Raw genomic sequence first — 24,605 nt, 5'->3', positions numbered from 1 at the left:
GAGGAACTCGTGAGCAGGGTCAAGCGTGGCCAGAACCGGAATGCTACCGAGGGAGGAGGTTGTTGCTGGGCAGGTGTCCCCCTGGAGATTCCTTTGGGAGACTACCATAGCCCAGCTCCCAAGGCCGTTTGACTGCAGCCTTTTCTCCTGCAGGTTGGGGTGGACGTGGGGAGACGGCTGCAGCGCTGTTTACTCTGGCGAAGAGACCTGAGCTGTCCGCGGGAGTCTGTCTTCCGCGCTCTGGCTCAATGGATGGGGCTCTGGCGCTTGTGTGGCAAGGCAAGGGGCGTGAGCACCTTCCACTAGCATCTTTAGCGATTTGACCAGAGTCCCCAGTGAGGACGCTCCCGGTTGTCGACGGGACAGCAGCTGGGTCCTGCCAGTGGGTGCTGCACGGTGCTGGGGTGGGTGGTACTTCTGGCTTGGGCAGCCAGGTTAGTGTGTATGGTGGTGTGGCAGGAGGCTGGGGTTGGTGGGTGTGGTGGTGGTGGAGGGAGATGCCAAACCTGTGGGTGGGAGAAGAGACCTTCACCATGTCTTGGAGCAATGCCGAGGCTGGTGCTCATAGGCTGTGTGCTCTATGGATGGGCTGCACGGTGCCTTGGCATCCCTGGCTGGGAGCAGGGCCCTGCTGACTTCTACTTTGTAAAGTCTGACTGACCTGAGGCTGGGCGAGCGATTATTATGTTTGCGTGCTTCCAAGACACGAAGCTTATGGAACATTGAACCCGAGTGGCCTTTGGACAGGAGCACTGCAGGCTTCAGAAAACTATGGAAAAAGTGTGGACTGGCAGCGGGGGCTGGGTTCTGACATGCTGTCCACTTACAGGCCCATATACTGAGGGCTTGATGCACCTGGTCCAGGGGCACCGTCTGCAGAAATTGAAAGGGAGCTCAGTTTTCCCTCTACCAGTCCAGTGGGTCTCACCCCAAAATTTTCATTGGCACACTTGGTCATGGGGCCCGGGAACCTGTGCCCCTGTCATTTTTGGAAACACTCATTATGGGAGCCATGCTACTCATGTCGTCTGACAAAAGTCCGGACATGGGGCAGATTTCTGAATAATCAGGAATCTCGTTAGCTGACTCCAAGATTCTCCTCATTTGTTTATGGCTAGTTTCTACCATTGTTAAAATATGCACTTAAAAGTAAAACTGCAAATACTGATCAATCACTGAATAACCAATTTGATGACAAATGGCACTGCATGATACAAATATTATATTTTTCATAAAATTAGTAGTCCTCTGCCAAAAAGGCAGCAATTCAACATTTGGCTTTACATTCACCAGTGAAAAAACTTCTGGAAACAAAAGGTTGTAAACAGCTATCGGCCAAGTCTTTGATATAGAGATGTGGTCTCTTGAGGCAACTAATTGGAGAAAGAAATTCCTTTACTTTAAAGTTAAAGATAACAGTTGGGTGGCAGAGGCGAGCCATGCTCCAAGTATGAGAAAATTCCTGATAAACCAGGATACGCCATAGTTGACTCCTGCTAAATTCTTCCTGTTTGTTTAGGGCTAATTCCCTGGGATGTGACAATTGGTATGATAGCTGTTAGAGTATACATTCTAGAATAAGTCAACAGCAGTTTTGTGAATGGTTGAGTTAGTAATCATGGCAGCACAAATAACGCACTCAGAAATGGTCAATGTTACAACTACTGATATGTCACATATTGACCATTTTTGAGAATCAAAGGCTATAACCATCTCCGCTCCTGCCCCTGGTAAAATATTTGTAGTTCTTTAGAACAACAACCAGCAACCTTATGGAAGAGGAAATTGCCCCTTGATCTTATAGTTAAATACGAAAACTAGGTTGACTAGACAAAGTAGAGAAGTGATAGGTAAAAACTCTTTGTTTAGATTAGGAGAATTCCTCCCTTAATTGAGAGTAGGGGGCTAGGGAAGAGTCAATGCGGCTTGCCTGGCATTAACGCCCTCCAGGCCCTTGGTTCCTTAATATCAAATCAATATAAAAACAATATACTATAGATGATGATTTCTATATAAAAGCCTTCTGTTTTTTACTTTAATCAATTAGTTATATGTTAGTCTAAACTTTATAGGTTAGTTAGAAATAATCTCTTTGTCTCCCTTCCCCCAGGAAACTCCCTGCCCTTTGTTTCCCTCAGCCCTTAGTTAATTGTTCACCATGGCAAACTTAGAAATGTTAGTTGCAGACACATAGGCTTTTTTGCTAGTAATACAATAACTGTTGGATTGTTTAAAGTAAATAACTATTTTAAAAACATTTGTTTAGCAACTGTGCCTTCTTGAAGACAAAAAATAATAAATGTTACACATCTGCCAGAAGGCAAACAGACCCTTGGCTGCTCCTGAAAAAGAACATGTGATAATTATTATCTTCCTACCTTATGCTCGTGCACTCATGATTTGCTTAGTATAAATAAAGGACTGATGAGACCCTCAGCAGGATGATGTCAGCACCCTGATCAAGTGTCTGCCTCTCCTCATTTCCCTTCCCATTTGCTTATCATTTCTTGACAATTGCGCCGACGCCTTCCCATCCTTTGGGAACCCCTGACACCCAGACTGCTGCGGATGGCTCACAACAACCCATGAGGCAAGGTGATGTGCCAGCTGGGGTTGGAAACTGCCCAGCTGGTGTGCTTCCTAAGGTGCTGCTTAGAGAGGTGTATGTTGTGGAGGTGGAGGGGTGCTGATTTAGTACTGGACTTCTGAGCGGCTGCAGGAAGGCAGGGTCGCCAGTAATAGCAGCAAGAGGCCTTCTAGGGCTCCTTTGGGCCAAAAGGTGGGTTTGTCAGGAGTGGGATCCGAACCCACGCCTCCAGGGGAGACTGCGACCTGAACGCAGCGCCTTAGACCGCTTGGCCATCCTGACTACAGGACTGTGCCTGCCTCAGCGGTCCTGGCTACCACCCACACTCACGTCTACACCATTGCGTTGGTCCTGGGCGTCTGTCCGGGTCGGGCTTGACGGGCCGCTGCCTGGCTGCGCAGGTGCGCGACAAGGCCTGTCGAGTGGGCGGGCGCCCCCGCGGGCGGCTGCGGCTCTTTGCCAGGAGATGCCCACCCCGGCTGACAGCCTTGCTCTCTCGGACCCCCGACCCTCCCCAGGCTGCTCGGGCCTTGGCGGCGACGGGCAACGCGCCTCGGGAATTTCAGGGCCACGCGGCTCGGATCTGAATCCGAGTCTGAGTCCGGGTCCGCGTGTGGAACTCGGGCAAGGCCGGGGCGCATCGGTGGGCATCGGGAGAGTCGGGGCCGTGGCGAGAGGTGCGGGGGCGCCCGTGTTGTGTGGCCAAACGGAGAGCGGGTGGAGCAGCGGGCGGTCGGGGCAGCTCGGGCCACGCGACAGCGGGCGGGTGGCACGGGAAGGCGCGGCGTCCTCCTTAGTGTAGCGGTGAGTGTCCCGCCAGCCGCGCGCGACGGGGTTCGATTCCCGGATGGGGAGGCCCGACGGAACGCAACTTTTTTGGTCGCGGTTCACGGCCCTCTGGCCACCCAAGGGTCCTTTTCTCCACTTCCCGCACGGCGAGCTAGCGCAGGTGTCCTCCTCGTTCCCCTCCGTGCCTCGCCCACAGCCCGCCGTCCGCGCAGCCCGAGCCGGCAACGTCCTGTCCTGGCAGCGGCAGCCAGGCTTGCAGTGAGAGCAGCCTTGAGCGTGCGCGTGTGCAGGTGGCGGGCGGCCCGGGCTGCAAGGACTGGCCCGCGCGCACTGGGCGCCTGTGTGGGTGCAGAGGCGTGGCCCGCGGGCAGCCAGTGCCACGTGCAGCAACGGGCCACGACCGGCGTCGTGGACATTGCGCTCCGCGGCGTTGGTGGTATAGTGGTGAGCATAGCTGCCTTCCAAGCAGTTGACCCGGGTTCGATTCCCGGCCAACGCAGCAGCGGGGAGCCCTTTTTGGCCAGCGCGAGCGCAGAGCTTTTGCGCCACGCTAAAATGCACGTGGAGGGCGGGGACGCTGCACCGCCACGGCGGGTAGGGGAAGTCTTTACAAGGAGATGTGGACATTGAGGGTGTGCGGAATGCGCCGCCAGGAACGTCAGGAGGTTCCCAGGGGAGCTGTCAACACCAGCACTACCACCACCACCAGCAACACCACCCAGGCCGTGTTGCGCTTGCGCTGCCATCAGGAGGCGCCTGCCCAGAGCTTTTCCCGGCTTTCCCTGGTGGTCTAGTGGTTAGGATTCGGCGCTCTCACCGCCGCGGCCCGGGTTCGATTCCCGGTCAGGGAAACTTTTCCGCTCATTTGGCGTCTTCCCACTCTTTTACACAAACCGGCTGCGCCCTAGGGAGTTGCGGGTGGGGCTAAGGTAGTCGACAGCCACCCTGCACCTTCCGCCCGCGTCCTATCCTGCGCGTGCACAGTTCCAGACCAGTCGGTCTCCATCTGGAGTGGCTGGTCCCTCGCGCACTCCCGGCCGACGATGTCACCGCCTGCACCTCAGACTCACGTCGGCGCTGCCACTCTTCCTGGGCGGGGAACTGCAGTGGACAGGGCAACCTCCCTCCAACACTACCACCCCCCACACCCCACCGCAAATCCCACCCACGGCCCGGCACCACCCGTGCGTGCACCCTCTGGCAGCACCTGCTTCGGGAGGCCCCACCTGGCAAAATGCGCAGCGGCGCTTCCCTCCTCCAAACTCCCTGGGGCTGGGGAGGAGTGGTGCTTGTAGTAGAGGTCGGCGTGGTGGCTGACGATCTGCAGCTGCCTCACGTTGTGGGGCCAGGGAAGGAGAGGCAGGGGAGTGTCCTCCTGGAGCCAAGGTGTTGCAGTGAAGGGGAAGGTGTGTGAGGTTAGGGAAGCGGAACGGGATGGGCAAGTGGTGCAGCAATGGTGGTTGAGGGAGCAGGTGTTGTTTGGAGCCTGGGTTTTGTGAGTCCCCTTGGGTGTGAGGTCTCTCCCCAGCGGACGAGGTTGTGGTGGGTGAGCCCAGGACTTGCAGCTGGTGCGCCAGAAGGAGGGAGACAGGGCCAAAACAAGGCGTCAAGTTGCATGGGCCGGGAATCGAACCCGGGCCTCCCGCGTGGCAGGCGAGAATTCTACCACTGAACCACCCATGCGCATATGGCAAGCATCTCCACACGCTGCCCCACGGTCCTGGCCATCAGGGGTCCTGGCGCACGGGTCTTCGTCTGCGCGGGGCCTTCTGCTCCACTGGAGAGGAAGGCTCCCAAGCACGTCCAGCCTCCCGAGGGTCCGGGTGCACCCAAGCACAAGAGACAGGTCAGAGGAAGGAGGGGCAGAGGAGAGGCAGCCCACAGCCGACCTTACTGTTTGGTCCAGGGTCACCGAGAGACTCTGTGGGCCCCAGAGGAACTCGTGAGCAGGGTCAAGCGTGGCCAGAACGGGAATGCTACTGAGGGAGGAGGTTGTTGCTGGGCAGGTGTCCCCCTGGAGGTTCTCTTGGGCGACTACCACAGTCCAGCTCCCAAGGCCGTTTGTGGCAGCATTTTCTCCTGTAGGTTGGAGGTGGACGTGGGGAGACGGCTGCAGCGCTGTTTACTCTGGCGAAGAGACCTGACCTGTCCACAGGAGTCTGTCCTCAGTGCTCTGGCTCAATGGATCAGGCTCTGGGGCTGCGGGGAAGGCAAGGGGCGGGAGCTCCTTCTCGGTAGCATCTTTAGCGTTTCATCAAAGTCCCCGGTGAGGACGCTCCCGGTTGTCGACGGGACAGCAGCTGGGTCCTGCTTGCAGGTGCTACCTGGCTCCGGGAGGGTGGTACTGGCTGGCCTGTGCAGCTGGGTTTGCATGTATGGTGGTGTGGCAGGAGGCCGGGTTTGGCGGGTGTGGTGGTCTTGGAGGGAGACGCAACACCTGTTCGTGGGGGACAGGACCTTCACCATCCCCTTGGAGCAACAGACAGGGCTGGTTCTCATAGGCTGTGTGGTCCATGGCTGGGCTGCACGTGTCCTGGAATCACTGGCTGGGATGAGGCCTCTGGTGGAACATGGTCCTACTGACATCCACTTTATAACCCAGGGAAACACAATTTTAATGTCTGAGTACCTGAGGCCTGGTGAGTGATTATGTTTCTGTGTTTCCAAGACATGAGGCTTGAACCCGCGTGGCCTTAGGACAGGAGCACTGCGGGCTTCAGAAAACTATGGAAATGAGTGTGGACTGGTAGCCAGGGCTGGGTTCTGACAGGATGTCCACTTACAGGCCCAAATACTGAGGGCTTGATGCACCTGGTCCAGAGGTGCTGTCTGCAGGAACTGAAAGGGAGCTCAGCTTTCCCCCTACCAGTCCAGTGGGTCTCACTCTGAAATTTGCATTAGCACATTTGGGAGTGGGGGCCACGGGGACTTCGCCCCTGTCATTTTTGGAAATACTCATGAGGGGAGGTGATGTGCCAGCTGGTGTGGAAAGCTGCCCAGGTGATGTGCCTCCTAAAGCGCTGCTTCGGAAAGGTGTGTGTTGTGGGTGTGGGGAAAGAGGTGATGGGGTGAGTGGGTCAGGAGGGAGGAATAGTGGTGTTGCACTGGACTCCAGAGAGGCTGCAGGAAGGCAGGGTCAACAGGAATAGCAGCGAGAGGTGATCAAGGGCCTCTGTGGACCAAAATGTGAATTTGTCAGGAGTGGGATTCGAATCCACGTCTCCAGGGGAGACTGCAATCTGAACGCAGCGCCTTAGACCACTAGGCCATCCTGACTGTGGCTTTACATCTGCCACTGCACTCGGGGCTGCAACCGGTACTGGCGGTCACAGCCTTGTGTTTGGCCTGGGGTGCTTGTATTTGGCCTGGGGTGCTGGCCCAGCTGGGCCTGGCAGATGCCAGGGACGCGAGCAAGGCCGGCATTGTGGGCTGGTACCACCTCGGAAGGCCGGCCCCTCTTGGTAGGCTGTGCCCACCTCTAACTGGCAGTCTCGCCTTGCGCTTTCGGACCTCCGACGCCCATCCCCGGCCCTGCGGCCTTGGCGGGACAGACGGCTCCCCTCGGGAATTTCAGAGCCGCGCGGTTCAGAGTCCGAGTCCGGAATTGGATCCTGGTCGGTGCACACCCGAGCGCTTCGGGACATGCGGTGAGGGGCGCACCGGTGCTGTGTGGCCAACGGGGCGCAGTGGGGCCGCAGGGAGAGTGGTAGGCGCGGGTGACAAGACAGAGAGCGGTCGGCGGGAGAGGGCGGCGCCGTCCTCGTTAGTATAGTGGTGAGTATCCCCGCCTGTCACGCGGGAGACCGGGGTTCGATTCCCCGACGGGGAGGCTGGACGTACCTTTTTGGTCATAAGTCACCGCTCTATGGCTGCATCAAGACCCCCTAGGGCCTTTGTCTTCCACCATTCGCCCCGCCAGCCCGGTGCAGGGGCCCTACCCACGCCTAAGGGAGCCCCCCGCCATCTTCCCGCTGTGGTCTTGGCTATCCCGTCCCCACAGAGTCATCGTGGCTGGTGGTGGAGGGCTCTGCGGGTGCCTGTGCTGGGGCAGGGGAGCGGTGTGGAGGGTGATGTAGCGGTGGAGCACGTTGCGGTGGTGGGGAGGGCTCGCCGACGTGTGTCGTGCGTCTATGGCCGCGCACAGGCGGGTGCTGCCTGCAGCCAGTGCCACGCGAGAGTGACAGTGCACTCTGCCAGGCCAAGGCGGCGTCGTGAGCACTCCGCGCCCGCGGCGTTGGTGGTGTATGGTGAGCACAGCTGCTTTCCAAGCCGTTGACCCGGGTCCGATTCCCGGCCTACGCAACGACCTTTTGGCGAGCGCGAGCGCAGTGCTTTTGCGCGGCGCTAAAATGCACGTCGAGGGCGGGGACGGTGCATCGGCAGGGCGGGTAGGGGAAGTCTTTACAGGGGGGTGTGAAGATTTAGGGCGTGCGGAATGCGCCGCCAGGAACGTCTGGCGGATCCCAGGAAAGCCGTCCACGGCACCACCACCCAGGCCGTGCTGCGCTTGCGCTGCCATCAGGAGGCGCCAGCCCAGAACTTCTCCCGGTTTTCCCTGGTGGTCTAGTGGTTAGGATTCGGCGCTCTCACCGCCGCGGCCCGGGTTCGATTCCCGGTCAGGGAAACTTTTCCACTCATGTGGCGCCTTCCCACTCTTTTACACAAACCGGCTGGCCCTAGGGAGTTGCGAGTGGGGGCCAAGGTAGGCGACAGCCACCCTGAACCTTCCGCCCGCGTCCTATCCTGCGCACGCACAGTTCCAGACCTTTTGGTCTCTGCCTGGAGTGCTTGGTCACTCGCGCACTCTAGGCCGTGGTTGTCACCACCTGCACGTCAGTCGCACGTCGGCGCTGCCACTCTTCCTGGGCGGGGAACTGCAGTGGACAGGGCAACCTCCCTCCCACACTGCCACCCCCACACCCCACCTCAAATCCCACCCACGGCCCCGGCACCACCCGTGCGTGCACCCTCCGGCAGCACCTGCTCCTGGAGGCCCCACCTGGCAACTACACAGCGGCGCCTCCCTCCTCCAAACTGCCTGGGGCTGGGCAGGAGTGGTGCTTGTGGTAGAGGTCCTGGTGGCGGCTGGCGACCTCCAGCTGGGGCCACGGAAGGAGAAGCCGGCTAGTGTCTTCCTGGAGCGCAAGGTGTTGCGTGCCTGGGGAAGGGGTGTGAGGTTAAGAAAGAGAAACAGGATGGGAAGTGGTGGCGGATGATGGTGGTTGAGGGAGCAGGTGTTGGTTGGGGCCTGGGTTTTGCGAGTCCCATGTGGTGCGAGGGTCTCTCCCCAGCGGATGGGGATGCGGTGGGTGAGCCCAGGACCTTGCAGCTGGTGCGCCAGAAGGAGGGAGACAGGGTCAAAAAAAGGCGTCAAGGTGAATGGGCTGGGAATCAAACCCGGGCCTCATGCGTGGCAGGCGAGAATTCTACCACTGAACCACCCATGCACACATGGCAAGCACCTGCTGCCCCACGGTCCTGGGCATTAGGCGTCCTGGCGCACGGGTCTTCGTCTGCGCGGGGCCTTCTGCTCCACTGGAGAGGAAGGCTCCCAAGCACGTCCAGGCTCCCGAGGGTCCGGGAGCACCCAAGCACGAGAGACAGGTCAGAGGAAGGAGGGGCAGAGGAGAGGCAGCCCACAGCTGACCTTACTGTTTGGCCCAGGGTCACCGAGAGACTCTGGTCCCCAGAGGAATCCGTGAGCAGGGTCAAGCGTGGCCAGAACTGGAATGCTACTGCAGGAGGAGGTTGTTGCCCCGCAGATGTCCCCCTGGAGGTTCTTGGGCGCCTACCACAGTCCAGCTCCCAAGGCCGTTTGACGGCTGCTTTTTCTGAAATCTGCAGGTTGTAGGTGGACGTGGGCACACGGCGGCAGAGCAGTTCACTCTGGCAAAGAGTCCCGACCTGTCCGCGGGTGTCCGCGCTCTGGCTCAATGGATCAGGCGCTGGGGCGTGTGTGGAAGAGAGGGGCGTGAACACCTTCTCAGTAGCCTCTTTAGCGGTTTGACCACAGTCCCCGGTGAGGACGCTCCTGGTTGTCGACAGAATAGCAGCTGGGTCCTGCTTGCAGATGCTGCACAGCGCGTGGGAGGGGGTAGTTGCTAGCCTGGGTCCCCGGGTTGGTGTGTATGGTGGTGTGGTAGGAGGCCGGGATTGGCGGGTGTGGTGGTGGTGGAGGGAGACGCAACACCTGTGGGCTGGGAATGGGACCTTCACCATCCCTTGGGTCAATGGCCCAGGCTGGTGCTCCTAGACTGTGTGGTCTACAGCTAGGCTGCAAGTGTCCTGGCATGGCTGGCTGGGATCATGGCCCTGCTGATGTCTACTTTGTACCCCAGGAAAACACAATTTGAACTTCTGAGTGACCTGAGGCTGAGTGAGTGATTATTATGTTTCTATGTTTCCAAGGCATGAGGCTTGTGGAACATTGACCGTGCGTGGCCTTTGGACAGGAGCACTGCCCGCTTCAGAAAATTTTATGGAAATGAATGTGGACTGGCAGCGTGGGCTGGGTTCTGACAGGATGTCCACTTAAAGGCACATATACTGAGGTGTTGAGGCACCTGGTCCAGGGGTGCCGTCTGCAGGAGCTGAAAGGGAGCTCAGCTTTCCCTCTACCAGCCCATGGGTCTCACCCTGAAATTTGCATTAGCACACTTGGTTGTGGGGGCTGCGGGGCCTGTGCCTCTGTCATTTTTGGAAATACTCATGAGGCGAGGTGATGTGCCAGCTGGGTTGGAAAGCTGCCCAGCTGATGTGCCTCCTAAAGGCTGCTTCGAGAAGTGTGTGTTGTGGGCGTGGGTTGGGAGGTGGAGGGGTGCTCGTTTAGTGCTGCACTTTGGAGAGTTTGCAGGAAGGCAGGGTCACCAGGAAAGCCACGAGAGGCTGTGTAGGGTACCTTCAGGCCAAAAGGTGGGTTTGTCAACAGTGGGATTCAAACCCACGCCTCCAGGGGAGACTGCGACCTGAACGCAGCACCTTAGACTGCTCGGCCATCCTGACTGAGGTTTTATATCTGCCATTGCACTCCGGGCTGCAACCGGTACTGGCTGTCCACAGTACTGGCTGTCTGTTTGGCCTGGGGTGCTGGCCCAGCTGGGCCTAGCGGGTGCTAGGGACGCGAGCAAGGCCGGCAGAGTGGGCTGGTATCAACGCGGGCGGCCAGCCCTGTAGCCTGTGCCCACCTCCGACTGGCCTCCTCGCCTGCGCTTTCGGACCTCCGACGCCATTCCCCGGCCCTGCGGCCTTGGCGGGACAGACGGCTCCCCTCGGGAATTTCAGGGCCGCGCGGTTCAGAGTCCGAGCCCGGAATTGGATCCTGGTCGGTGCACACCCGAGCGCTTCGGGACATGGGGTGAGGGGCGCACCCGTGCTGTGTGGCCAACGGGGCGCAGTGGGGCCGCAGGGAGAGTGGTAGGCGCGGGTGACAAGACAGAGAGCGGTCGGCGGGGGAGGGCGGCGCCGTCCTCGTTAGTATAGTGGTGAGTATCCCCGCCTGTCACGCGGGAGACCGGGGTTCGATTCCCCGACGGGGAGGCTGGACGTACCCTTTTGGTCATAAGTCACCGCTCTATGGCTGCATCAAGACCCCCTACGGCCCTTATTTTCCACCATCCGCCCCGCCAGCCCTATGCAGGGGCCCTACCCACGCCTAAACGAGCCCCTCGCCATCTTCCTGCTGTGGACTCACAACCCAACTTCTCGGCTACCCCGTCCCCACAGAGTCATCGTGACTGGCGGTGGAGGGCTCTGCGGGTGCCTGTGCTGGGGCAGGGGAGCGGTGTGGAGGGTGATGTAGCGGTGGAGCACGTTGCGGTGGTGGGGAGGGCTCGCCGACGTGTGTCGTGCGCCTATGGCCGCGCACAGGCGGGTGCTGCCTGCAGCCAGTGCCACGCGAGAGTGACAGTGCACTCTGCCAGGCCAAGGCGGCGTCAAGGCGCGCAGTTTACCGTGCGGCGTTGGTGGTATAGTGGTGAGCATAGCTGCCTTCCAAGCAGTTGACCCGGGTTCGATTCCCGGCCAACGCAGCAGCAAACCAGAAATTTTAACCCGTAGCAGCCGAGGGCTGTGTTTTTGCGCCGCACTAGAAGCCCGGCCAGGGCCTGGGAAGCCTGGATCGCTAGCTCCGGCTGGTGCACGTCTTGGCAGTGGAACTGGGTTTTTAGGGTGTGCAGTGTGTGTCTCTACGAGTGTCCAGGCTGCACATGCAGCCAGCACCAGCCGGGAGGACGGTCTTGCATGTGCTGCGGCCATGAGGTAGCAGGCAGGAAAATAGCCAGACGCTCCCTGGTGGTCTAGTGGTTAGGATTCGGCGCTCTCACCGCCGCGGCCCGGGTTCGATTCCCGGTCAGGGAAGTATTTTTTTTTCTCCTCACTCATCGCTCTTACACAATCTTTTAGCCAGGCGGGTTCTTCCAGGCCGCCACCCCAGTGGGCGAGGCAGCCTCTTTCCTGGATGTGGTGTGGAACCGACGTCACTGTGTCTTGTCACTATCTTTTTTGTTTTTACATGTCTAGTTTTCTGTATATATCCTGCAATTTTTACATTTTTATGTTATTTTTCTTTTTTAAAATTATATATGATGAATTGAGAAATCCTATCTTTTTTTATTCTTTCAATATTACAACATTTTGTCTCTTTTTTCAGTCACATGGAATATTTTGAAATGTAGGACATAGAGGGACAGCAATCAAATCTTTGAGTAATAACACGAGGTATACTTTAAGTCTGTCTTCATTAGATTTTGTTTATTTGAACTGTGTCTATTGAGCTGTACTGCTGAGACCTAAACATATGCATATTATTAAAAATTCAGTTAACCAATGGAATAATGGTATTTCATAAGTTATGTTGAGTATCCTACTACCATTTAGCTTCTTGGTGTGTAGGTAGAAATTTATGTTAACTGTACTCAATGCTGTGGAATTGCTGCCACTAAATTCTAGATTCATGTATAAATTGTTGCAGGCACAGCAATTCACTTTAAGTAATGTTCTTGACTACAAGGTCTTTCTCATCTCCTAATGAAAGAAAATTTAAATCTTCTGTATTCTGGATGACTTTTTTCCTCCCTTCTGAAAGGTCCATGCAGGAGGCCGGAATGCAAAAACCCACCAGGAAGCCCACCTGGGAACAGGAATGCGGACGCCTGCCTAGAGGATTCAGACAATGAACCTCCCCCTCCCTACAAATCTTTTCTCAGACAAAGAAACTCCCCCGCCCTACAAACTTTTTCCCTCTGTAGGAACCCAGTTTCCCACCTGACCTCTCCTCACCCTATAAAAGCCTGCCTCCCCCTGACAACGTGCGCTGCTTCACGGACCCCCACCTTGGGTCCATGAGGTCCGCCCCAGGCGCAATAAATTTTCCCGTCCTTTGAGAAATTTAGCCTGGCTCTCCTTTTCTTTACCGCGCCGAACCTTTCACCATGGTGCTGCAAACCCGGGAAGGCTGTGTCCCCTGGTGCCGGGACCGCCCTATCCTCCCTGGGACCTCTCCTCTCCATTGCAGACGCCTCACACCCACCACCGGCCTTAATCCTTGGGGTAAGTCACCTGCCTGACCCTCCTTCCTGGGAGGACCTCACCTTTCGCTATTCGACTCCTCTCCTAACCCCCTCCCTCGGTTGGCTGTTCTGTAAACCGTGGGCCCATGTCAGCCAACTCCCGTTACACCTAGACCCTGGGTTTGGGGACTCCCGTCCAGACCAGGTGCCCCAATCCTAGGCAACAACCGAGAGGTGGAGACGTCCCCCTCGCTTGTTTGCCCCCGGTCCGAAGGCCAGGACCGAATCGTGGGATGCCGCGATTCGGGGCCTGCTCCCCCGACGGCCAGATCAGGTTCGTGGGATGCTGCAGTCCTGATTCTGTGCCCCAGTTAGTTGGGAAAGGAGCTGACTTTCATGGGGTCTGCAAATTCCAAGCCTAGCCCTGCCACCCCACTGGGATGCCTTCTCTCAAACTGTAACAGGGTGGTCCCCAGGAAAGGGGGAGGTTCCAGGTTCCCTGTTCCACCCAAATGGAGGGGGGAGCTGAGCAGGGAGAGAAGAAGCTGCAGAGGAGACTGAGGAAGGAAGGAGCAGGATGGGGAGCCAGAAGGAGACCCGGAGGAGGCGCATGGAGCCTAGAGACACGTGAAGAAACTGCGCTTGTCGTTTGGTCGTGGACAGGGTGACACAGATGTGGGTGAGAACTGTGGGGAGGTGACAATGGCGGTTTTTATCTTGATTTTGCTCTTTTCCTTCCGGGCTTGTCTGGTTGTTTTGTTAGGGGGAAATGGGGGTTGCCCTATAACAGTTTCTGACCCTTTTCTGTGGGTCCCCACTGGAAGATGCTTTAGACTTGTGGCAGGCTTTGGGGCCTTGCTCTGGGCCGATCCCATATGGATGGACTTTTACCCACGAGGGGACGCGTAACTTTGGGTGCTTGATTTAGAAGCTAGACTCTTTGCCTTACCTGTATTGTTTCCTAGTTGTATTAAAGTTCCTTCCCATTAAAGTCTCATATGTTTTGTGTTGATGCGGTGGATGGCAGAACCCATTTAGAATAGGCAGGTTTTGGGGGGATCTGGGCTGCCCCTCTCCCTGCCCTGTAACAAAACCTCGGTCCGTTGGGACTTAGGTCACATAACACCCTAAGCGTCTCGTCTTTTACTGCAACACCTCATGGCCTCAATATCAATTGGGCAATGGCTCCCACTGGCCCGAGCGTGGCACTTTATCGACTTCTAGGTCCTTACAGACCTAAACAATTTCTGTCACTGCAATGGAAAATGGTCAGAGATTCCTTAGGGCCAGGCTGTCTTTCTCTTGCGCTCTGCCCCTTCCCTCCCTCCTGAAAACCTGCCATAATTTCTAAGTCTCGAGATTCCTCTCACTCTCGGCCCTCCCCGGACCCCTCTTCAAAATTCTCTGATCCTCTAAATTCTCTATCTTCTCCTCCAGCTTCCCAATCCAGCCCCTCCCCCCTTTCTTTTCACTTCCTAGCCTCCACACCCGCTCTCCTCTCCTCCACCCCTTAGGGGAGTGGGTGGGACTGAAGGAGTAGGTAGAGTCCATGTTCCTTTCTCTCTGATCTCTCCCAAATTAAAAAGCATCTTGGCTCTTTCACTAACAATCCCACTACCTACACCTAAAAAAAAAAATTTCGTTATCTTACCTAAGCCTGTGACCTTACATGTCATAATTACATGTTATCTTCTCTTCCACCCTAACCTCTGACAAAAGGGAACATGTTTTTAGGTCTGTCCAAGACTGTGCAGATCAGGTCCATTTGACTGATACAACCATGCCCCCAAGGTCCTGAAGCAGTTCCCCTGCCCAGAGCCAGGGTGGGACCACCCGACTGACAGACACGGCCCCTGGGGCAGAGCTCACCAAGAATGGTCCTCAAACCCCTATCCGGGATCTGCTGAACATGGCCTTTACAGTATTTAACAACCAGGAGGAACGGGACAGGGCAGAGAGGGAACTCCGTACTCGCCAGAAGGCTGAGCTTCAAGCTCAGGCCCTAGTAGCTGCCTTGAGACCGTCAGGCCCTGCTCCTCCAACGACTGCAGCGCCTGCCTCCTGACAGAGGACGACAATGGGCCCCATGGGCCCCAGCCGACTGCTGCTGGGAGCCTGCTTCCAGTGTGGCCTGGAGGGCCACTGGTCCAGACAATGCCCCGACCCCCGCCTCCACCAGGACTGTGCCCCATCTGAAACGTCCAGGGTCACTGGAAAAATGACTGTCCCTCCATGCCTGGCTGTGGTGGGCCAGTCCTTCCAGGCCCTGCAACTCTTGCCACTGGCGGTCTTGGGTTTGGCGGCTGAGAACTGAAGAGGCCCGGACTCATCGACTCCGATAACCTTCGAGGAGCTCAGGTTAACGGTCAAGGTAGCAGGTAAGTCCATCTCCTTTCTGGTTGACACGGGGGCTATCTTCTCTGTCCTCCCCTCCTATTCCAGTCAAGTTTATCCTTCTCAGGCCTCGGTTATGGGTGTTGCCGGCCTTCCTTCTCAACCCAGGACCGCTGGTCTACTCTTTCCTAGTCATGCCTTCTTGCCCCACACCACTCCTGGGTCGTGACCTTCTGATCAAACTCGGGGTTACTCACAGTTCCAAGACCCTAGCGCTGCTTTCATCCTCCCACTGCTCCAAACATCTCCTAATCTTCTTCAGGACTACCCGCTGTCCCGCTGTCTCCTTCCACTGTCAACCCCCTGCTCTGCCATATCTCTATCCAGAATGTTGCCATCAATCATACCCTAGTCCTCATTCACCTTAAGGATCCCTCTTCTTTTCCCTCTCACCCCTAGTTTCCAATTTCCCTCACTCACTGTCAGGGTCTCAAACCCATCGTTCAATGACTCCTGGGAAAGGGAGTCCTTACTCCTATCAACCTGCTCTGCAATACTCCCATCCTCCCCATTAAAAAGCCTGACGGTTCTTATCGCCTAGTTCAAGACCTTCGCCTCATTAACGAAGCAGTGGTGCCTACCCATCCTGCAGTGCCAAACCCCTACACCCTTCTATCTCATATACCGTCTTCTACCACACGCTTCTCTGTGCTTCACCTCAAAAATACTTTATTTTACCATCCCTCTGGATCCTCAATGCTACTTCCTATTTGCTTTTACTTGAGAAAATCCAGACACACACCTCCCAGCAACTGACCTGGACAGTCCTGCCTCAGGGCTCCTGGACAGCCCTCATTTGTTTGGTCAAGCTAGTGATCTCGTGATGTCATACTCCACCCAGCACTCTCCTCCTGTATGTTGCTGGCCTCCTCCTCTGCAGCCCTTCTCTGCCACTATCTCAGCAACACACTGCACAACTCCTCACCTTCCTGTGCTCCAAAGGATACCGTGTCTCCCCATCCAAAGCCCAACTTTCAGTTCCCACAGTCGTCTGTCTACATCTTTGACTAACTCCTTCCTCCAAACAGCTGACGGTGGACCGCAAACAGGCCATCCGGGACCTTCCCTCCCCTGAATTGGCAAACCAAATCCTTTCTTTCCTAGGTTTGGTTGGACTCTTCCGTCATTGGATCCCTAATTTTGCTTTCCCAGCCAACCCACTATATGATGCAGCAAAAGCCTCCCCCAAAGGACATCTCCAATCCCCTGGGGAGGTCCGCAGGGCCTTCCTTTTACTCACACATATCCTTCTTAAGGCACCTGCCCTTACCCTTCCTGATCCAGAAAAGTCTTTGCTCCTGATCACAGCTGACGTCGGGGTATGGCGGCAGGCGGCCTTTCCCCGCCTCTCGGGCCAGCCCTGTGTCCTGTCGCTTATCTCTCCACGCAGATGGATCCCACCGGTAGGGGCTGGCAACCTTGCCTTAGAGCCCTGGCGGCGGCAGCTCTACTCACCCGGGAATCCCTCAAACTCACTCTGGAAAGACCTACCCAAGTACATTCCCCTGCACTGCCTTCAGGACCTCCTGTCTCACTCTTGCTCCCCTCTCTCACTCCTTCCCGCTTACAAGATTTCCCTATGCTCTTTATCGAAAACCCTCTGGTGAGTCTCTCTCAGTCTAATTCTCTCAACGCAGCCATTCTTCTGCCCGTCTCTGGCCCCCTTCTGCCGCTCAATCGAGTCCTGAAATCCTGAAAAAATGTAAACCTCCAGACTGGATTTAACCGATTCTCCTTTGTCAGATGCGTACTGGACTCTGTTTGTAGAGGGCAGCTCTTGTGAAGATGTGCAGGGTCAGCGGAGGGCTGCCTAGGCCACTGTTACCATCGATCAGGTCATCGACACAAGAAAACTGCCGGGAAGAACCACCTCCCCAAAGGCAAAACTCATAGGACTTAACCAGGGCCCTTACCCTCAGCAAACATAATAAAGTCAACATCTATATGGATTCAAACTATGCCTTCCTTATGGCTCACAGTCTTGCTGCAATTTGGCAGGAAAGGGGGTTCCTTTCCACCAAGGGGTCCCCATCATGAACGCTAAATTTATCCTTAAACTTTTAATAGCCATGCAGCTTCCAACTGAAGTCGCCATTGTCCACTGTAAAGGACACCAACTGACAATTCTGTGTTACCACAGGGAATAACAAGGCTGATGCAAGGGCCTTCGCTCTCACAACTGACTCTGCTGCGGACCCTGCCCCTATTCTCTCTCTATCTGTCCCCTCCATCACTCCGACTTAGGAGCCTAATGAACGCCAATTCCTGAGTCCGCTCTTCTTCCACCCCTCCTTGAGTGCAAAAGTCTGGCAGATATGTTCCCGTCGTCAAACCTGTGCTTGCATGTCACCTCAAGGGGGAGTTCGCCCACCTTCTTTTGCAGTTCACCGACTGTATGGACACTTACCCGGACAGGACTGACCTCTCCTTACTCAGGCATCTGCCCCGGGAACACGCAGACTGATACTTACCCAGTCCTGCCTTGAATCTCGACCTCCTCAACTGACCTTCCCCACCACTGCATCTGGGAGACCAAGTCCTGCTCAAATCGCTTCAACCAAAGGCACTACAGCCTCCGTGAACCGGTCCACACACGGTCTGCACACGGTCATTCTCACCACACCTACAGCGGTAAAACTTGTGGGAGACCCCGCCTGGCACCATCTATCACGGGTCATGTGCCCCTGAAGACAAACAGTATGTATGTCACAACCTGGGTCCTACGAAGGTACGCATTTCTTGTCAAAATCTCCCCTAGTTCAGTATCTTGTGTATAAAAATTCAAAATTAGGGAGACCTTTGTCTCAGGATCCACCGAAACTACCCACTAGGTGGGTACTGCGGAGTGTCCACAGGCCGGATGCCCAGCACCAATCCCTCTCACCCTAACTCTTTCGTCAGTTACTAACCCTATGAACACTTTGTTTTGTTTCTTTTACCATCAAACCTTAGATAACTGCAAAAATACCTACAAAGAATATGGGGGGTACCAGCCTGTTCCTAAGGGAAGAATGTGATTACTAGTAAAAGCGGGAGATCCAACTCTGCTGACATGGTTTCAAAATCCTATAGTGTCATGGCTCCTTCTACTCTTGGGGTCAATATTAACGATAACCTTATTTTTTGTTTTCGCTCCTTGCCTCCTAAAATTCATACAGGCTCGCATTCGGGAAATGTCTCCTACCACCTTTAACCAACTCCTTCTCCACCCACATTCTTGCATCCCTGCAGAAGACCCTCATAACCAGGCCTGAGACACCCCCTTGGTCTTCCGCCCCCTTTCAGCAGGAAGTAGCCAAAGAAAGAACTGTCGCCCCTTTTCCTATCAACAAAAGGCTGTTATGAAAGGTCCATGCAGGAGGCCGGAATGCAAAAACCCACCAGGAAGCCCACCTGGGAACAGGAATGCGGAAGCCTGCCTAGAGGATTCAGAAATGAACCTCCCCCTCCCTACAAATCTTTTCTCAGACAAAGAAACTCCCCCGCCCTACAAACTTTTTCCCTCTGTAGGAACCCAGTTTCCCACCTGACCTCTCCTCACCCTATAAAAGCCTGCCTCCCCCTGACAACATGCGCTGCTTCACAGACCCCCACCTTGGGTCCATGAGGTCTGCCCCAGGTGCAATAAATTTTCCCTGCCTTTGAGAAATTTAGCCTGGCTCTCCTTTTCTTTACTGCGCCGAACCTTTCACCTTCCTCAATATAATTTTAGAAAAGTTGACACTGTGCATTCTTTTCAACAATTATTACATGGAACAATTAGTAATGAGACTTCTCAGACTACATTTAGGGTAATGTAATCCCCTGCTCAGAATATGTGAGCTCATGCTCAAAGGATATCTTTTCCCTGAGCAAGATGATGTGGGGTTCTTTATTGGGTCCTTTATTACATGTCAGAGGCCTAAAGTGGGGTTCCAGTGATCAGGGGGAGGTGACTTCTTTTTGCACTAGACTGTTTTGCATACATTTCCTTTTACACATGCCACCACCACCACCACCCCAGTGCTGTCTTTGGCCTGGTCCTGTGCTTGCTAGCATCTTCCCTTGGTTCCTTTTTTTTTAAAATAAAGATTTATTTATGTATGCATACAAGAGCTGGGGTATAGGCCAGAGGTGCGGGGGGGTGGGTGGCGAGGGGGTTCACCAGAGACAGAGTGGGAAACAGAACAGGTAGACTGAAATACACTGCTGAGGGGAGCAGTGGACACGACAGGAGAGGTCTGCTGTGCCATGTAGATTGCTCCCTGGGCAGCCGGCGATTGAACTCGTGCTGCAGAGGCTGTAGATTACTTCACAGTGCCGTGCTTAGCCCCTTGTGCCACCAGGGAGGCCCCTCCCTTGGTTCCTATAAACAAGCACAGCTCAGAGGGGCATGGTTACTTCCTGCCAAGTGATAACTCCACAACATCTAAGTCATCACTTGAATGTCCCACTTTTAAAGATATTCAAATTATTGCTAAACAGAAAAGGATATGTTTAAGTTTATGAATAATGTTTGCACTGCATACATAACTTTTCTATACTTGAACTTCTCTGAATTGAAGATTAAAGAAGTAAATGAAACCGGAGGCATTTCTATGTGATGCAGTGGTTAATATCTAGCTACAGAGGTGCTGTTTTAGAGCTATACCCACAACTCTAAGGGTTCGGTGGGGTTTTGAGGATGCTGGGATTTAGGAGAGGTTTGAGGAATTTGGACAAGGCAGACCTTGTATAGGTGCAGGCACATACCCCAGGCCACGTCATCTTCTTCAGGCACATACCCCAGGCCACGTCATCTTCTTCTGTCTGAGGTGAAGACCCTTCTCTTGCAGGTCCTTGGCCAAAATATCCAAGATCTGACACACAGGCCAGGTCTGTCTAAGCTCAGTGAATGTTTTTAAAACCAACAGCTTCTCTTCCCTTTGGAGTTACAGACTAGATTCTTTCTTTTAAGGTGTGGTTTTCCACTGTAAAACTCTTTCATAGTCTTGCATGCTCATACTTTTTCAAACATGCCTTCCCTGGACACCACTCTTCCCCTTTCCCCAATGATCACCTTCCTAGTGGAGTTGGTCTCTCTACCAGCAGTTGTCAGTTCTTTCTTAACAATACACTGGGAGGAGGTGACCAAAGAAACCCACTCCAGAAGTGGCCTGTACTCAGCCTCTTGCCTCCTGTCCCCTTCAAGAGCCCAGGAGTTTCCCAAAGGGTTATGATGACCTGTCTGGGAAGAGTAAAAACATGTATGGGGCAAGGGCTTTAGTTTCTCTTTTTTGTAATTCTTTAAATTTATTTGTTTGTTTATTATTTTAATTGTAAGCAGAAAAGGGTTTGTTGGGTTGTTCAAGCCAGGAGATAAGTGGTCTTTTGAACTAAAACCAGGCTCCCTGGCTTGCAGTGTTTGTTTGTTTTTTTTAAAATTCTAGGGAGGTTTTACATATTCATGATAATATTCATAGAGACATTATACATAGAAGGTTATACTTTGTTGAGTTTGGGGGAAACCGGGTATTTCTAAGGGGCAGGCTGGTGTGCCCAGTCATTCATCATCTGTGCTACAGATGATGAGTTCAGTTGGGAGTGGAGTTTTAAGTATCATAATTAAGAGAGGGTTGGACTTTTCTATTTCAAAAGACATGTGTCTGTAGCTTCTGAACAGGCTCATTTGAGTGGGGCTTAAATGGACCTTGTAGTGGTGTCTTGTCAAAAGACAGAACACATAGTAACTGAAGGCCTCTGACTCAGGATCTCTGCAAAAGTGCATGCAGGCCAGGGCTGTGTTATTCTCAAGGTTCATGTGGGTAAACTGCTTTTCTCACGGCTGTGGGCTGGAGATAGCAGTTCCTTGCCAAGTGAGCCTTTCCACAGGCCACTCACATCCTGGAAGCTTGCCAGGAGAACCGGATTGGGAGGGGGAGGTGGGAGTAATAAAGAAGGGAAGACCGGATGGAGAGAAACAAAAAGACATCCAGCGAGGGAGAAAAGGACGGGATATGAGAAAGATACACAGATATAAAAGAGAAACAAGGGGACAGCGAAAAGCTTTTTTTGGTTAAATTTTATTTTTTCATTTCGGTACATTTTTGTTATTTCCTTATTTTTTACTTTAATTTTTGCCGCTTACATTTTTTAAATTAAAATTTCCCTTCTAGTTTCTGTTTTTTTAAGTGAGTTTCCTTTAGAATAGGCAAATAACAATGTACAATCTAGAAATCACACTTTGACAACTTTAATATATATCACTAAACTATAACATTAGTATGGATCAGATCACTCCCAGGCGCTGTCCTCGTTAGTATAGTGGTGAGTATCCCCGCCTGTCACGCGGGAGACCGGGGTTCGATTCCCCGACGGGGAGGCTGCAGGAGTTTTTTTTTTTTTTTTTTTTTTCCGTGCTTTTTAAAATCCACCCTCCTGTCTCTGCCGTTTAGCTTTTCAGTGGAAATCCACGCCAAATAAACACACCAGACAAACCAAATGGTATGACTCTCTGGGTCAAACAAAGCGAGGCATGGCAAGACCTCAGGACTGATGAGGACGAGCGCGGCCTTGTTCACTGCGAACGGCTCCAACCCTCCTGCTCTTGGGGCTGGATTGAACTCTGTTGCCGGCAGAATGTGGGGCTCGGGCGCAGATCCACTCGACCTCAGAGAAAGACGCACACTGCGCCTTTTCCACGACCCCTAGGGACCAAGCTCCGCGGCGACAGAGGACTAGGGGCAGGTCTCGGGAAGTGGAGAGACAATCCTGGCGTGGGGGTGCACCTATCAGTGCACCCAGGTCACCCTTCAGTCCCCGCTCCGTGGGGAAGTCGGCGTGAGAAAGTGGGGACCAAATATAAAGAACAGTTTCAACTAGTTGGTTCCGTTTATTTCAGTGTCATACCTCTTAAAAAAAAAAAGAAAAAAAAATTGTGATGAAGGTTTTTAAAAAGCACCCCCATGCATTGGCCGGGAATCGAACCCGGGCCTCCCGCGTGGCAGGCGAGAATTCTACCACTGAACCACCAATGCACCAGCACGCACAGTGCCGCCGTGTCTTCCCTTAACCTCATTTCTGCCCCTCCTTTGCGTCACAATTTTGAAAACACCGCCTTTACGTTTCAAGATAAAGAAATGTCAAAAGAAATGTCAAGGTTTTACCAAATACTAATTGCTTGAACTCCTGGCCTTGATGGTTCACCGCGAGGCGACATGCTTCCGGCTCTTGCCGAGTCGCTGCACGCAGACCCGTTGCCCCAGTGGAGGGGGAGAAGGTGGGTGCCGGGGAGCCGCGCCACCGCCAGCTTCTGCCGAGCGCCCTTGGGGGCTCCGGGGAGCTGCAGTTTCTCTGCAGGGGAGAACCAGGCCGGCGGGGCCCCGCGACCCCGCTCTCCCGCCCGGAGCTGACCGCGCGAGCCGAGGCCTGCGCGGCGGACCCCCGAAGGCTCGCGGGGCGGGGCGGCCTGGACGCCGGAGGCCCCGGACAGCTGCGTGACGAGATAAGCTCCCGCGCGCGGCCGGAGCCCGGCGGGGCGGGCCGGTTCCAGGGAAAGCGAGAGAGGAGCAGGGCTCCAGCCGCCTCCCGCAGGCGCTGCCGCCCCGGCGCCCGCAGGCGGCAGAGTCGGGGTGCACATGCACTGGGCCCCGCAGGGCCGGAGGCCGTGCTGCCCGGAGGAAGCGGTCACCTGCCTTGCCCCGGACCCCGCCTCTGCGCCGGCCTGTCTGGCTCGGGCGAGGCTCCTGGCCGGTGCCCCGGCCGCCAAGCCTGCGTCGTGGGCTCTGCGGAGGGGCCGGCTGTGGCCGCACCCACCTGGACGGGGCTGCGGGCAAGCCGGGGTGAGGATGGGGCGGCGCGAGAAAGTGCAAGGTCACCTGCGCGGTACGCGGCTCCCCCACCTGAGACAGCACAGGGGGTGTTAGGGCAGAGTTTCCTAAATTTTAATAAGCATATGAATCATGTGGAGATCTTCTAAAATATGGATTTTTAGGTCAAAGATCTGCGTTTCTAATTAGTTCCCAAGTTATTTCATTTAATCTTGATATTTTTCTATTTTTCTACAAGCAAGCTAAGGCTCAGAAATGTCAGATGTATTTGCCAAGGCCATAATCTATAATAGTAAATAACAAAGAATGACGCCTGCCTGGCAAACCTTCACTAATCAACCTCAAAATCCTTCCATCCTCACACTTCAGAACCTCGCACATTCAATCTCTTCTGTTTAACTGTTCTTTCGTCTTCCTAAAAGGACAGATTTTTTTTCATACCCACCTCCTCCAAATCAGAAAGTGGCATATTGCGATATTCAAGAAAAAGGAGTTCTTGAAACAATACACTCCACCTGTTTATCTGTTTTTTTTTTTTTTTTACTTCTACTTCTTTCCCCTATTTGGTTAGTTGGTTTCTTTTCCGTGTGTGTGTGTGTGTGTGTGTGTGTGTGTGTGTGTGACACCAAAACCAGTTTTCATTTAGGATGGTGGAAATGGGTCGGGCAAGAAGGTGGAGAATCTGAGCTTACCAACGTTTAAACCTCCCCTGCACCCTTAGCATGAAGACTCAGATCAATTACAGTAAATTAAGAGGATCCGGGTTGAGAGTTTTTCGTCAGTCTGTCCTCCTTAGTGTGCTTGGCTCATAGAAAGGACTCAATATAAACTGTCGAATAAAGGAATGGATAAATAGGTCCTGAGAAGCTGGAGTCTAAAGGAAAAAACTTTTTTTCATTGTTAGAGATAGATCTTAGTTTCAACTTCTTCCTGATTTCATAGACCATTACCCTGCCTATAATATAGGGGAAAAAAAGACTTTAAAATTCACAGTACAAAGAACAACTACATGTAGAGTGGTAGCATAAAAATGAGTCAAGTAACACTTGTTCTTCTACGAAATTTAGTCTTACTTGGTTAGAGAAGTATGTGGTAGCATAAAAATGTGTTAATTAACTCTTGTTTTTCTACGAATTTAGTCTTACTTGGCTAGAGCAGTAAAAATACTACTTGTCAGAAGTGGGATTCGAACCCACGCCTCCAGGGGAGACTGCGACCTGAACGCAGCGCCTTAGACCGCTCGGCCATCCTGACACACGGGGCCGGCACGCCTCTCTATTTATTCACTTTCCGATCATCAGCGCTGCATCACGCTGCCAGGTAACATCAATGCTGCCCTTTTTTATAACAACACAAGAACTTTCACTGGATTCCTTTGTAAAGCAGGGAAAATAAACCTGTCTCCGACGGCCATTTTATACTTATTCAGTCTCTTAACTTACCCAGATGCGTTTTCCCCGGGATCCCTTGCAGTGTTCTCTCTCCAGAGGGGACAGTCACTCCAAGTCAACCCCTAAATGACCGTTACCGGAGTGAGGGCCC

General features: G+C 54.1%; 14 non-coding genes across 14 annotated transcripts; 8 read left to right on the top strand and 6 right to left on the bottom strand.

Annotated features, from left to right (window-relative positions):
* Positions 1-2,786: 2,786 nt before the first annotated feature.
* On the bottom strand, positions 2,787-2,869 carry TRNAL-CAG (transfer RNA leucine (anticodon CAG)). Its single transcript has one exon. It is a non-coding gene; the product is annotated as a tRNA-Leu (tRNA).
* Positions 2,870-3,803: 934 nt separating this feature from the next.
* TRNAG-UCC (transfer RNA glycine (anticodon UCC)) lies at positions 3,804-3,875 on the top strand. The gene has a single exon. It is a non-coding gene; the product is annotated as a tRNA-Gly (tRNA).
* A 280-nt stretch (positions 3,876-4,155) lies between these two features.
* Positions 4,156-4,227, top strand: TRNAE-CUC (transfer RNA glutamic acid (anticodon CUC)). Its single transcript has one exon. It is a non-coding gene; the product is annotated as a tRNA-Glu (tRNA).
* Positions 4,228-4,988: 761 nt separating this feature from the next.
* TRNAG-GCC (transfer RNA glycine (anticodon GCC)) lies at positions 4,989-5,059 on the bottom strand. The gene has a single exon. It is a non-coding gene; the product is annotated as a tRNA-Gly (tRNA).
* A 1,510-nt stretch (positions 5,060-6,569) lies between these two features.
* On the bottom strand, positions 6,570-6,652 carry TRNAL-CAG (transfer RNA leucine (anticodon CAG)). The gene has a single exon. It is a non-coding gene; the product is annotated as a tRNA-Leu (tRNA).
* A 481-nt stretch (positions 6,653-7,133) lies between these two features.
* TRNAD-GUC (transfer RNA aspartic acid (anticodon GUC)) lies at positions 7,134-7,205 on the top strand. The gene has a single exon. It is a non-coding gene; the product is annotated as a tRNA-Asp (tRNA).
* A 723-nt stretch (positions 7,206-7,928) lies between these two features.
* On the top strand, positions 7,929-8,000 carry TRNAE-CUC (transfer RNA glutamic acid (anticodon CUC)). Its single transcript has one exon. It is a non-coding gene; the product is annotated as a tRNA-Glu (tRNA).
* Positions 8,001-10,295: 2,295 nt separating this feature from the next.
* TRNAL-CAG (transfer RNA leucine (anticodon CAG)) lies at positions 10,296-10,378 on the bottom strand. The gene has a single exon. It is a non-coding gene; the product is annotated as a tRNA-Leu (tRNA).
* Positions 10,379-10,840: 462 nt separating this feature from the next.
* Positions 10,841-10,912, top strand: TRNAD-GUC (transfer RNA aspartic acid (anticodon GUC)). Its single transcript has one exon. It is a non-coding gene; the product is annotated as a tRNA-Asp (tRNA).
* Positions 10,913-11,331: 419 nt separating this feature from the next.
* TRNAG-UCC (transfer RNA glycine (anticodon UCC)) lies at positions 11,332-11,403 on the top strand. Its single transcript has one exon. It is a non-coding gene; the product is annotated as a tRNA-Gly (tRNA).
* Positions 11,404-11,659: 256 nt separating this feature from the next.
* Positions 11,660-11,731, top strand: TRNAE-CUC (transfer RNA glutamic acid (anticodon CUC)). Its single transcript has one exon. It is a non-coding gene; the product is annotated as a tRNA-Glu (tRNA).
* Positions 11,732-21,544: 9,813 nt separating this feature from the next.
* TRNAD-GUC (transfer RNA aspartic acid (anticodon GUC)) lies at positions 21,545-21,616 on the top strand. The gene has a single exon. It is a non-coding gene; the product is annotated as a tRNA-Asp (tRNA).
* A 584-nt stretch (positions 21,617-22,200) lies between these two features.
* TRNAG-GCC (transfer RNA glycine (anticodon GCC)) lies at positions 22,201-22,271 on the bottom strand. Its single transcript has one exon. It is a non-coding gene; the product is annotated as a tRNA-Gly (tRNA).
* Positions 22,272-24,234: 1,963 nt separating this feature from the next.
* Positions 24,235-24,317, bottom strand: TRNAL-CAG (transfer RNA leucine (anticodon CAG)). Its single transcript has one exon. It is a non-coding gene; the product is annotated as a tRNA-Leu (tRNA).
* Between the last annotated feature and the right edge of the window lie 288 nt (positions 24,318-24,605).

Source organism: Talpa occidentalis, unplaced genomic scaffold (assembly GCF_014898055.3).
Source record: "Talpa occidentalis isolate TD23 unplaced genomic scaffold, MPIMG_talOcc4v2.1 talOcc4.12, whole genome shotgun sequence".
Lineage (NCBI taxonomy): Eukaryota > Metazoa > Chordata > Mammalia > Eulipotyphla > Talpidae > Talpa > Talpa occidentalis.
Note: the sequence above shows the minus strand (reverse complement) of the source record. Positions and strands in the feature narration are given on the sequence as shown.